Consider the following 13,018-nt stretch of genomic DNA (forward strand, 5'->3'; position numbering starts at 1 on the left):
GTTTTGCTGCCCCCAAATCCTTCATAGCAAATGCATGTGCTAACTGGCATTTTAGCCCCTTAATATGATCCATGTTAGACCCAGCTATAAGCATATCATCAACATATAGACATAAAATAATGTAGGTATCATCATCCAACCTCTTAAAATAAACACAATAATCTGAATGACACCTGTTATATCCATGCTCATGCATAAAACTTGCAAATTTCAGATACCTTTGCCGAGGTTCTTGCTTCAAGCCATATAAACTTTTCTTCAATTTGCACACTAAGTTCTCCTTACCTTTGACCTCAAAACCCTATGGCCGAGCCATATATATTTCTTCATCCAAATCACCATGAAGAAAGGCTGTTTTAACATCCATTTGCTCTAAATGCAAATCTTCAGTAGCCACAAGACTTAAAACAGTTCGAATAGAAGTCATTTTAACAACAGGAGAAAATATCTCATCAAAATCAATTCCCTTTTTCTGTGCAAATCCTTTCACAACTAACCTGGCCTTAAATCTTTTCTTACCTCCTTCCTCTTCTTTCAACCTGTAAACCCACTTATTCTGTAAAGCCTTTTTACCCGCAGGCAACTTGCACAAATCCCATGTCTTATTTTTCAGCAAAGAGTCCATTTCATCTTTCATTGCAGACTCCCACTGAATCTTAGTATCCACCTGCATAGCTTCATCATAACTTTCGGGTTCACCAGCATCGGTAAGTAAAATAGAATACAAAGAGGGAGAAAACCTTTGTGGAGGTCTAATTTGCCTTGTTGACCATCTAACATTTACTGGTGTGTGTGGTATTTGTTATTGTAGTTGTTGCACATCATGAGGAATGGTTGGAACATCAGCTTTTGGAGTATCATCCAGCACTACATAATCATCTTCTTTCTTCTCATGTTGCTGCAACAGATCTTTCTACAACACTTTCTCATTGAATATGACATCCCGACTTCTAACAATTTTAAGATTTTCAAAATCCCAAAGCCTATAACCAAATTCATTAATGCCATATCCAACAAAGACACATTTCTTTGATTTAGCTTCTAGCTTGGTTCTATTTTCAGAGTCTATATGAGCAAAAGCTTCACAACCGAAGGTCTTGAGAAAAGAATAACTCACCTTCTTACCAATCCATGCTTCCTCTGGAATACCACAACCCAAAGGAGTAGAGGGACCTCTATTAATCAAATATACTACAGTATTGATAGCCTTCGCCCACATGTGTAAGGGTAACCCAACATGCAACCTCATGCTCCTTGCGCGCTCCATTATAGTCTTGTTCATGCGTTCAGCTACTCCATTTTCCTGTGGAGTCCTTGGAACAGTTTTCTGTCTATGAATACCATTAGTGGAGCAATAATCTTCAAATTCATGACTGCAATACTCACCACCATTATCAGATCTGAGACATTTTAATTTCTTACCTGTCTCATTTTCAACCAAGCATTTCCATTTCTTAAAAGTTTGAAATACATCAGATTTCTGTCTAAGGAAATAAACCCATACTTTTCTAGTTGCATCATCAATAAATGTAACATAATAATGAGAGCCACCAAGGGAAGATACCTGAGCCGGTCCCCATACATCTGTATGCACAAGCTCTAATTTCTCCTTTTTGTTTTCCTTCCCTGTCTTTACAAAACTCATGCTCTTTTGTTTTCCATACACACAATTTTCACAGAAATCCATATTCACACATTTCAGACCTGTTAAAACTTTCTTTGAATGAAGTACTTTCATACCTTTCTCACTCATGTGCCCAAGTCTATTGTGCCACATCGTTGTATCAGAATCTACAACAACTATTTGTTCTCCCTGCTCAACTGCAGCAATTGTTCCTGAACATTCATTTTTCTCTGAAACAATCAAAGTAGAAGGAACAATATGACCTGTACAAAGATATAAGGTGCCTACTTTCACACCTTTTTCTACTACAAGGGAACCTTTTGAAACCTTCCAATTTTTGTCTTTACAAGTAACTACACAACCCTCATCACCAAGTTGCCCTGCTGAAATTAAATTCCTACTTAGTTTTGGAACATGTCTTACCTCATGTAGTAGCCAATGATTCCCATTTTGCAACTTAATCTTAATTTTTCCCTTTCCAACAATCTGACAGGGTTCATTATCCCCCAAATAAACAAGCCCAAAATCCCCTTGGACATAATCAATGAAATAACCTCTATGAGGTGTAGCATGAAATGAAGCACCAGAATCTAAAACCCATGAATCATCAACACTCTCTAAAGATAGAAGCAAAGCATCCTCTTCGGATTTGTTACTTACCACATTTGCCTCCTTGTCTCCATCTGATTTATCTCCTTCATTCTCCTTTTGATTCCAGCAATCTTTCTTTTTGTGCCCTGGTTTCCCACAGTACCAGCAATCATTTGGTCCTCTCGATTGAGACCTCTTCCCCTTTGACTTTCCTCTTGATTTCAAACGATTTCCAGAGTTACTTTCTCTTTCAATTGTTCTGCCCCTGCTTTGTGCATTTAGAGCACTTCCTGATGTAGATCCACCTTAGGATTTCTTACGAGTTTCCTCACTTAAAATAACACTGATCACATCATCATATTTTAGGGTACTAGATCCAGGAACAAAATTACTCACAACCATTACCAAGCCATTCCAGCTTTCAGGTAAAGAACACAAAATCAAGAGAGCCCTAATTTCTTCATCAAAATTGATACCCATAGAAGATAATTGACTAGTAATAGTATTAAACTCATTTAAATGCCACCGATGGTGCCAAGCATAACCGAATGCTTTCGAGTGCCTTTCTGTCCAAGAGATCCCATTTAGCCTCTGACATAGTTCCCTGATTCTTGGCTTTGCCTTCCAACAGCTTCCATAAATCCTTCTGATATAGATAGTATTCCATTTGCATCTTCCATAATTGAAAGTTCTGCCCATTAAACCTGTCAACCCTCAGCTTACCCTCATCTGCCATCGCTCCCACTCAACCGTGAGACTCCCACTTAATCGTGAGACTTTCCTGCAGAGGATAACTGAAAGACAACCTCTCTCTGATACCACTTGTTAGGATAAACCATGGACAAAAATAAAAACTACATGCAAATATAACCAATAATAGAAAAATAATAGAACACATAGCAATGAACACAAAGCACCAAGATTTAATGTGGTTCACCCAATCCTTGGGCTATGTCCACCAAACAACAAGTCTGATCTTATTACAATCTAGTGATTACAACCTGATTACAATCCGTAATCCCTTACAGCTCAATACCGCCGCAAGAACCAATTTCACATCACAACATATAATGAAAAATACCCAACCCTAAGCCCTTTTATACAAGTATTAAACCACTTTAGGGTTATAACATGTTGGCCATAATATGTCGGCTACCATGTCGGCCACGACCCAAAAATTTTGAACCCCACTATTTATGAAGTATGTACAGTACTTTCTTGATCAGTCACCACAATCTAACAATCTCCCACTTGGGGACTGATCAGGCTCCGCACTAAAAAACACTTCTGAATTGTCAAGGTACTCTTTTGATTGTTTTATATTAGCTGAGTTATGTAGATAACTCTCCTAGGTAGTAAAAAAATTCCTACCAGAAGAAGCATGGGAAGATATGTTTCTTTTGAAATTAGGATCATTTTCTTACAAGTCCTTGGTAGATGGAATCAACATGGGTTATGGTTTACACTGATTTGATTTTAAATATTACAAGGCTAGACAATAAAGGATTTGCTAAGAGTAGCCTAAAATTTGAAAGTCAGTTTGTACCTATACCCCACCTAGAATATTTTTGGGAGGATTTTTTAGATGAGATTGAAGTAAGAGGAAGGGATTGGAGTAGGTTCCAATTGTCAAAAATTATAGCTTTGAAATTTGAAATTAGCATTGAGAGAGTAGTAGTTGATGGTTCATGTGTCACTGACCTAGAGTACATAGAAGTGAAACAACAACCATTACCTGAAGTTGACTAGTTTGGAGTAGAGGAAGATGATATACAATAGAGGACTCTTGATGTGATACAAAGGACTAAAGAACAATTAAGGAAAAAGAAGGATGAAAAATCATAAAACATACTTCTGAAAAGGTCTCTGAAACTATTACTCTAGTCCATGATTCTAATAACTCTATTACAATGTATGATGTATGTAAAATCAAGCCTAAGACCAATAATTCTACCCAGGTCCTCTAGAACACTTATCACAGTCTTCCCTATACCAAAACTAAAGCTTAAAAACATAAGGAAATGACTAGTGATGAGGTAGTTTATGTTGATCTAGAAAAGGAAAAGGATTGAAGCCTTAGCTTGGAAACTATGGATTCTTAACAGATGAAAGGTGATATAATTGATTTGGATGGTTTGAGCTTGGAGATTTTGCCTCCCCCCACAAATTCCACCATTGTCAAATCTATAGTAGACACCACTCCAAAATGGCTATCAACATCAATAAAGAAGAAATACAGTATAGTTTTGGTCTCCATACCCATAGGAGACATGCTTAACAAGTATACAAAAAAAACTTCTAAGGTGAAGGAGCTAAAAAATATTACTAGGTTGGATGTTGATTCTAATACTAGCAAATGGGTTGTCAAAGTTTCCATACCTAAGGCTGGAGAAGAAGTTTAGTATCCCATTGTTTGTGATTTTGAGGTGGTAAATGTTGTTTTGGTAGTCTTGAATATAGATTCATACAATCACCACTTTGAGTTATCATCCAAGCATATATTAACCCACTCTTAGAAGGATACTAAGAGAAAGAAGGAACTAAAGTAGATCATTAAAGCCATGGAAGAGTACATTGATGCTTTTAGTAATCTAGGTCCTCATCCACTTGTTCAAGATCCACAAGAATTAAATCCTACTTCTCCTACGAATCAAAATTTGTTAAACCGGATTTAGGGAGTGAAGGTGTGCAGAGTGGCCTTTGATGAATGGGTCAATGGGGTTTTGAAAGAAGGAAGTAAGTTCATTTGTGAGTCTAGGGTGGTGTTTGATGATATTGATGCTCTAAAAAGTGAACCTCAGACCTAGGCTCAGGTATGGGAAACTAATGACTCAAAGTGGGTGGTTGTGTCTCTATAGAATCAAGAAATAGAAAGGTATTGAGTCCCAAAGTTTCTATAATAAAAGCCTATAAAATTAGTTGAAGAATGCTTACTCTTTTCCTTGAAGAATACTATAGGTTGGAAAAATGTTATATTCAAGGAAGCAATATCAGAAGCCAAAAAAATTGAGAAGGAAAACTATAGAAAATGTTGTAAGGTACATCAATGCTAGTTGTGTTTGGCATGATGAAAAAGTTAACATGACATGGATGCAGTCATGAAAGCATTCAAAAAGCATTGGGATTGTAAGGAAACTTAGGTGCGGAAACAACTTCCTACACTAATCTCATAAGGAAAGTATGATGCAAATCCTATTAAAATCTTCTAAACTTACAGATTCAATATCATGTAAACAACAATATTGCAGCCGAACATGCATACAAAAAATAGACAGAGAAAGGAACACATAACACAAGGATTTTCCGGTGGGGAAAAACCTTTAGGTAAAACAACCCCACCCCTTCAGAACCTGCACAATGTATTATCTTCAACACGAGGTTACAATACACTTGCAATGCAAGTTCAACATCAACAACAGAAGACTCCAGTAGCTACTCGCAGCACCAACAATACATCTTTTTCACATCACATCTCTTCACAACCCTAAAAATGCTTATAACATGCACTTCACTTTAGGGCTACTCCCAAAAGGTAAACTGTATTAGGGTTTTACCATTCTTTGAGAAAATAGGAACCCCAATTTTTTTTTGTATAGTACTCAAATATCTTAGTTGCCACATGTCTTCACCTGTCATTGAATCTTCCTAACTTAGCTCTTACGTGTCATAGGAATCCGTCATAACCATTTTAGTCATGATCTCCTTACACACAATTCAAGATGTTGACACATCAACATTATTTGAAAGAAATACATTTTACAAAACAAATAATAAGAATAGGAATTATACAAGGTTGAGACACCTTATTCCTAACATTCTCCCACTTGTCGAACACCTTGTAAGAGCAACAGGAACATAATAGGAACTAACCGCTATAGGCCAAAAGGCCCATAGACTCTGAACACCATCTAAACTTCTCAATGCCCACTGGTTTCGTTAATGCATCTGCAACATTCTTCACAGTATCTACCTTTTCCAAATTTACCTTTCCATCTTCCACCATATCTCTCACAAAGTGATACTGCACATCAATGTGCTTCATTCTGACATGGAAAGTTGGATTCTTTGCAAGACAAATATCACTCTGACTGTCACACTAAATAGTAATCTGTTCTACATCAACACCAACATCAGAACACAATCTCTTAAGCCAAATGGCTTCCTTACAAGCATGAGTAGCAGCCATGTACTTAGCTTCTATAGTGGACAAAGCAACCACAGGTTGTCGCTTGCTCATCCAATTGATGGCACCACCAAGCATAGTGAACACATAAGCGCTGGTGGATCTCTTGCGGTCAATATCACCTGCCCAATCTGAATCCACAAACCCATGAATACGAACTGAATGCAGAGATCCAGAAGAGTTACCATGATAACATATGGAGTAATCTGATGTACCCCTCAATTATCTGAATACTCGCTTAACTGCATCCCAATGTATTCATCTAGGATTAGCCATAAATCGACTCAGGACTCCCACTGCTTGGGCAATGTCTGGTCTAGTACAGACCATAGCATACATAAGACTGCCAACTGCACTAGCATAAGGTACTCTACTCATGTCCTCCACCTCACTAGGAGATTTTGGACAATCATCTACAGATAACTTTGTTCCCACAGGAATAGGAACACATAGTGGTCTACAATCTACCATGTTGAACCTGTCCAACACAGACTTCACATACTTACTCTGACTCAACCAAAGTTTTCTGTTAGAACTGTCTCTACTGATTTCCATTCTGAAGATGTACCTAGCTGCCCCAAGATCTTTCATCTCAAACTGTGCTGACAACTGAGATTTAAAATCAGAAATCATACCCTTACCCTTCCCAAACAGCAACATATCATCAACATATAATGCAACAATAAGAAGGTGATCATTTTTAATTCTGAAATAAACACAATGATCTGATTTCGATCTTACAAATCCAATTGACAACACAAAGGCATCAAACTTAAGGTACCACATCCTAGGAGATTGCTTCAAACCATATAGAGATTTTTTTAATCTGCAAACTAAGGATTCTTTACCTTTAACAATGTAATGCTCAGGCTGTGACATATAAATCTCTTCCTCCAAATCACCATGAAGGAAAGCTGTCTTCACATCCATCTGTTTTATCTCTAAATCATATGATGCAGCAAGAGATAATAGAAATCTAATGGATGTCAACTTTGCAACAGGAGAGAATATTTCACCATAATCTATTCTCTTTACCTGTGAATACCCCTTTGCAACCAATCTAGCTTTGTACCTTTCAACACTGCCATCTGCACATAATTTCTTCTTGAACACCCATTTATAATCAACAGATTTTCTCCCTTTAGGCAAAGGTACAAGGTCCTATGTTTTGTTTTTCTCTAATGAAGCCATCTCATCATCCATAGCCTCAATCCAGGAACCTGCATCTTCCATGCCCAAAGCCTCTTTCATAGATCTAGGCTCATCAGTGTTAGTAATCAAAGCAAAAGCACAACTGGAATCTAACATAGAATAACCAAACCTTTATGGTTTCTTTCTTTCTCTCATGGATCTCCTCAAGGGATGAGGTTGAGGTTGTTCTTCCTCTTCTTCTGAACTATTAGAGTTGCAAGAGCTCTCCTCATCATTAGACCCAACATGGTCTCTCTGTTTAGTCTTCTCAGGGGTAGGAGACAACTGAACAACATCTTTTTCCTTTTCTTTTTCATCTGGTTGTAGCACAATAGGAGAAGATGTTAGCTCTCTAAAAATGACATTTCTACTATACAACACCTTACTAGTCACAAGATCCCAAAGCTTGTATCCTTTGACACTAGCACTGTACTCGATGAAAATACATTTAATAGCTTTATTTTCCAACTTAGATCTTTTCTCCTTTGGAACATGTGCATAAGCTTCACAACCAAAAACACGAAGATGTCTAATTGAAGGCTTCTTACCAGACCACACCTCTATGGGTGTCTTACCAACAAGAGTTGATGTAGGAGATCTATTAACCAGATATCAAGCAATGGCCACAGCTTCGGCCCAAAACCTTTGTTCTAAACCAGCTCCACTAAGCATACTCCTAGCCTTCTCCATCAGTGTCTTGTTCATTCTCTCTACAACTCCATTTTGCTCTGGGGTATAAGGAGTTGTTTTATGCCTCTCGATACCTTGTTCTTTACAGAACTGTTCAAACTTTGCTAAGCAAAACTCACCACCATTGTCAGTTCTCACACACTTAATCTTCTTACTGGTCTGATTCTCTACAAGGGCTTTAAATTCCTTGAATCGACTAAAGACTTGTGTCTTACTTTTAAGGAAATAAATCTATGTCCTTCTACTGTAATCATCTATGAAAGATACAAAAAATACAGACTTGGAGATTGAAGGAACTTTTACGGGACCAAATACATCAGAATGAATAAGATCCAAAACATCAGAAGATTTGTGAGAACTAGAGTAAAACTGAACATGATTTTGTTTACCATATACACAGTGTTCACAGAAGTCAAATTCGAGATTGCAATCATTTAACCCCTCAATGAGATTTTTATTTTTCAGGGTTCTGAGACCCTTCTCACCAATGTGGCCAAATCTCAAATGCCATAACATTGTCTTTTCTGCAGGAAGCTTACCTTCCAAAGTGTTTGCACCCTTAGGTACACTTGTTGCACTACCATTAGAACCACTAACCATAATCTTCTTTACTGCTCGTTTAGATGGTGGGGATGAAGTGATAGCTACTCTCTTCTTTGAAATAGAAGAACTATTACACTGAGAAATGTGTGCATCAAGCTGAAACAAAGTACCTCTCCTAGTACCCTTAGCAAGCACCATAGCTCCTCTCATCATCTTACATCCATCTTTAGAAAAAACAACTTGCACACCTACATCATTCAACATACTTACAGATAATAGGTTTCATGCCAAACATGGAATGTGCATAACTCCATTGATTCCCTTTACTCATCCATCAGGAAATTTGATAGTGACCCTTCCGCATCCAACTATCTTAAGGTGAGAATCATCACCCAAGTACACCTTTCCACCATCGAACTCTTCATATCTTGAGAACCAGTTTCGATGAGAGGTCATGTGAAAAGATGCACCCGAGTCAACCAACCACACATCATCAGATGCATGGGCTACCAAAGCTACGATGAATGCATCGCCATCTTCTTGAGATTTTTCAGAACCAGAATTTGAGGCTTTCTTCTTCTTCTTAGGCTCTTTACAATCTTTATGGAAGTGCCCAGTCTTATCACAGTTCCAACATTTTTCCTTGGACTTATTAGAAGTCTTTGACTTCCCACGAGATTTGGATCTACCCTTATTGTTAGACTTATTGTCATTTTTCTTTCCTCTTTCCGTGGATCTCCCACGAATAGCAAGGGCTTCTTTTTTCAAAACGGAAGCCTTTCTCCGCATCTCCTCTGATAGCAGCAAAGACACCACATCATTCATTTTGAAAGTGACTAATGTGCTTTCGAGAGCCATCACAAGATGGTCCCATGAATCCGATAAAGAACACAAAAGTGTGTAGCAATGATCCTCCTCCTCTAACTTGACACCAGCTGATGTCAACTGTGCAGCCAGTAGATTAAATGCATTTAAATGATTCGTTAAGGATCCACCTTCCTCCATTCACAGAGAATACAACTTCTTCCTCAGGAACAACTTGTTCACCAAAGATTTGGACTGATACACGGCTCCAAGTATCTCCCACAAACTATATGCGATTTTCTCATCTAGAACATTCAGAAGGACTGCATTGGTTAAACAGAGTTTTATGAGACCCTTAGCTTTATAGTCTTTGATATCCCAATCTGCTTGAGCTATAGTTGCTGGTCTTATAGTGCTTGTAGTCGCTTCCCATAGGTCACGATCTTTCAACATGTCTTCCATCTTGAGTTTTCACAACTCAAAATTAGTGCCATTAAATTTCTCCACCTCCATTCTTCCATATGATGAACTCGCCATCTCAATCTGCAAATAAGATTCAGGATGCTCTTCACAAGACTCCCACCCAACTTGAGATTAGCTCAAAAAACCCTACCCAACAACTAGGATCAAAAGTTGATCAAGCTCTGATACCACTTGTAAGGAAACTCAGGTGCAGAAACAGCTTCCTACACTAATCTCATAAGGAAAGTATGATGCAAATCCTATTAAAATCTTCTACACTTACAGATTTAATATCATGTAAACAACAATATTGCAGCCAACCATGCATACAGAAAATAGATAGAGAAAGGAACACATAACACAAGGATTTGCCGGTGGGGAAAAACCTTTCGGTAAAACAACCCCACCCCTTCAGAACTTGTACAATGTATTATCTTCAACACGAGGTTACAATACACTTGCAATGCAAATTCAACATCAACAACAGAAGACTCTAGTAGCTACTCGCAGTACCAATAATACACCTTTTTTCGCATCGCATCTCTTCGCAACCCTAAAAAATGCTTATAACATGTGCTTCACTTTAGGGTTACTCCCAAAGGTAAACCGTATTAGGGTTTTACCATTCTTCGAGAAAATAGGAATCATAGTACCAACAATACACCTTTTTCGCATCACATCTCTTTGCAACCCTAAAAATGCTTATAACATGCACTTCACTTTAGGGCTACTCCCAAAAGGTAAATCATATTAGGGTTTTACCATTCTTCGAGAATAGGAACCCCAAAAAAATTTGTCGGGACAATGCCCCAAACCCCACTATTGGGGTAGAGTGTACAGTACTCAAATATCTTAGTTGCCACATGTCTTCACCTGTCATTGAATCTTCCTAACATAGCTCTTACGTGTCATAGGAATCCGTCATAACCGTTTTAGTCATGATCTCATTACACACCATTCAAGATGTCGACACATCAACATTATTTGCAAGAAATACATTTTACAAAACAAATAATAAGAATAAGAATTATACAAGGTTGAGACACCTTATTCCTAACAGGGATTAGTCAAAACAAAGGGGAATCTAACTCCAATGGATTTTACCAAGGTTGAAAAGATAGAGTTTATGTTACACCTCTATATGGGTCACCTTTTGAAACATGATAATTAGGTGGAAAAGTTGAAATTGGACAAAGAGACTTGGAAGATGCTTGTTATCCACATGAAGAATCCCAATGTTTTGGTAACTTAGGAGTTTTTTAATGCTTACAAAGATTAGAAGAATGCACATGGCACCACCTGAGAACACGGGAAAAGTGTTGGACCCAAATCGACTCTTACAACTTAATAATAATTTATCTTCTTTAAAAGTTTGCAAATGTTGGGTATGTGTCACAAAAATAGTTGTTATTTTTAATAAATATTTTTAACTCTTACCAAGAGGTTAGTTTTGGACCTCTTTGCTTATGTTTTTGAAAGACCTATATTAGAATTGATAGAATCATATGGCGATTGAAAATAATTTGGTTAGGAAATACTTTTTGATTTATATTTTAAAGTGTGATATATTATTTGACATCTCTTGAACTTGAAGTGCTCTTTCTTTGAACAAAAATGTTTCTTAAAAATATATAGTAGTAATTTGAATAAGTGTGTTTTTAAATCCATGAAGTATTTGTTTCTATGTGAATGATTTACTTTGTGCCATAGATTTATTTATTGGATTGAAGTGAAAAGATACATATCAAATTACAAACTGTGGTGATTATTATAAAAATTTGAAGATTGTCAAGTAGAAAAAGATTTGATTTTCTAAATGAGATAAATTTGAATATTTATTACACTCTTCATCTATGAATGAGTTTGAGTGACCTTAGGTACTTTCTAGTTTATATGTATTGATAGATTAGAAATAAAATTCATTGAATATTTCAAAAGGGGTTGTACCTTCTCAAAAATTTAGAGAGAAGAAATCATTGTATTCTTACCCAATTGTTGCTTAAATATTTATTTCTCATATCAGGTGATACAGTTAATTTAACAATTGTGTTGCAAAGGAGACAAATGTGTTAACTGGCATATTCTTGGCAACTCTACTCGGGATCAAACAATCAAACTTTATTGAAGTAGGTAGTATACAATGAAGTACAATTGTCTTGTCTTGTGAGAACTTGTCTCTGGTTCTTCACCCTAATTTAGGTTTTTGAGATACCCAAGAAGCTCTTATTTCTAGCCTAAACACCTTAGCTTGGAACTGTGGATTGAGTGCCCAACAATATCACCAAGTCAATCCATCTTAAAATAACAAGAGGAGTTTGGGTAAATCCTAAGGAAAGCCCCTATAAGACAAAACATATTAGTTGTGGAGAGAGTTATTTGTGTCCCTAGGAGGAACAAACAAAATTTAGGGCATATTTAGGACCAATTGAATAGGAGTTGGTAAACTGGCGGATAAAAGATATACTAGGGGAGATATGGATAAAGGTTTGGTTGACAAAGATTTTGAGGCCTTGAAGAAGCTTCCCTTCACACCTAAAATCCCTATACAAAGGTGCTGTTGGTTCCCAAAACCATAGATTGGAAATCCAAGAGCTTGCCAATTCTACAATAGGATTCCAAATCAATTTTGGCCAATGAACAAGAATAATTCAAGTTCTCCTACACTTCATGCTTCACTACACCTAGGTAGGTGAATCTTTACTTCAAATATGATCACTTGGTTCAAAGCTCTTCTAGAGAAGATTTAAGCTTTATGGGTTCTTGGGCTAGCAAGATCCTTGAACTCGATCAAAATTAAATTAAATGAATGCTTCACTATGGTTGAACGTTTATATAATAAATGAGATGATGCTTGTAAGAAAGAAATATATAGATTACTGACTTTAATTATAAATCCAATAACTATATTTAAATGATTTTAAAAGATTGGT

The sequence above is a fragment of the Cupressus sempervirens genome, chromosome 11 (genome assembly GCF_028749045.1).
Source record: "Cupressus sempervirens isolate cs-2001-9-10 chromosome 11, ASM2874904v1, whole genome shotgun sequence".
Lineage (NCBI taxonomy): Eukaryota > Viridiplantae > Streptophyta > Pinopsida > Cupressales > Cupressaceae > Cupressus > Cupressus sempervirens.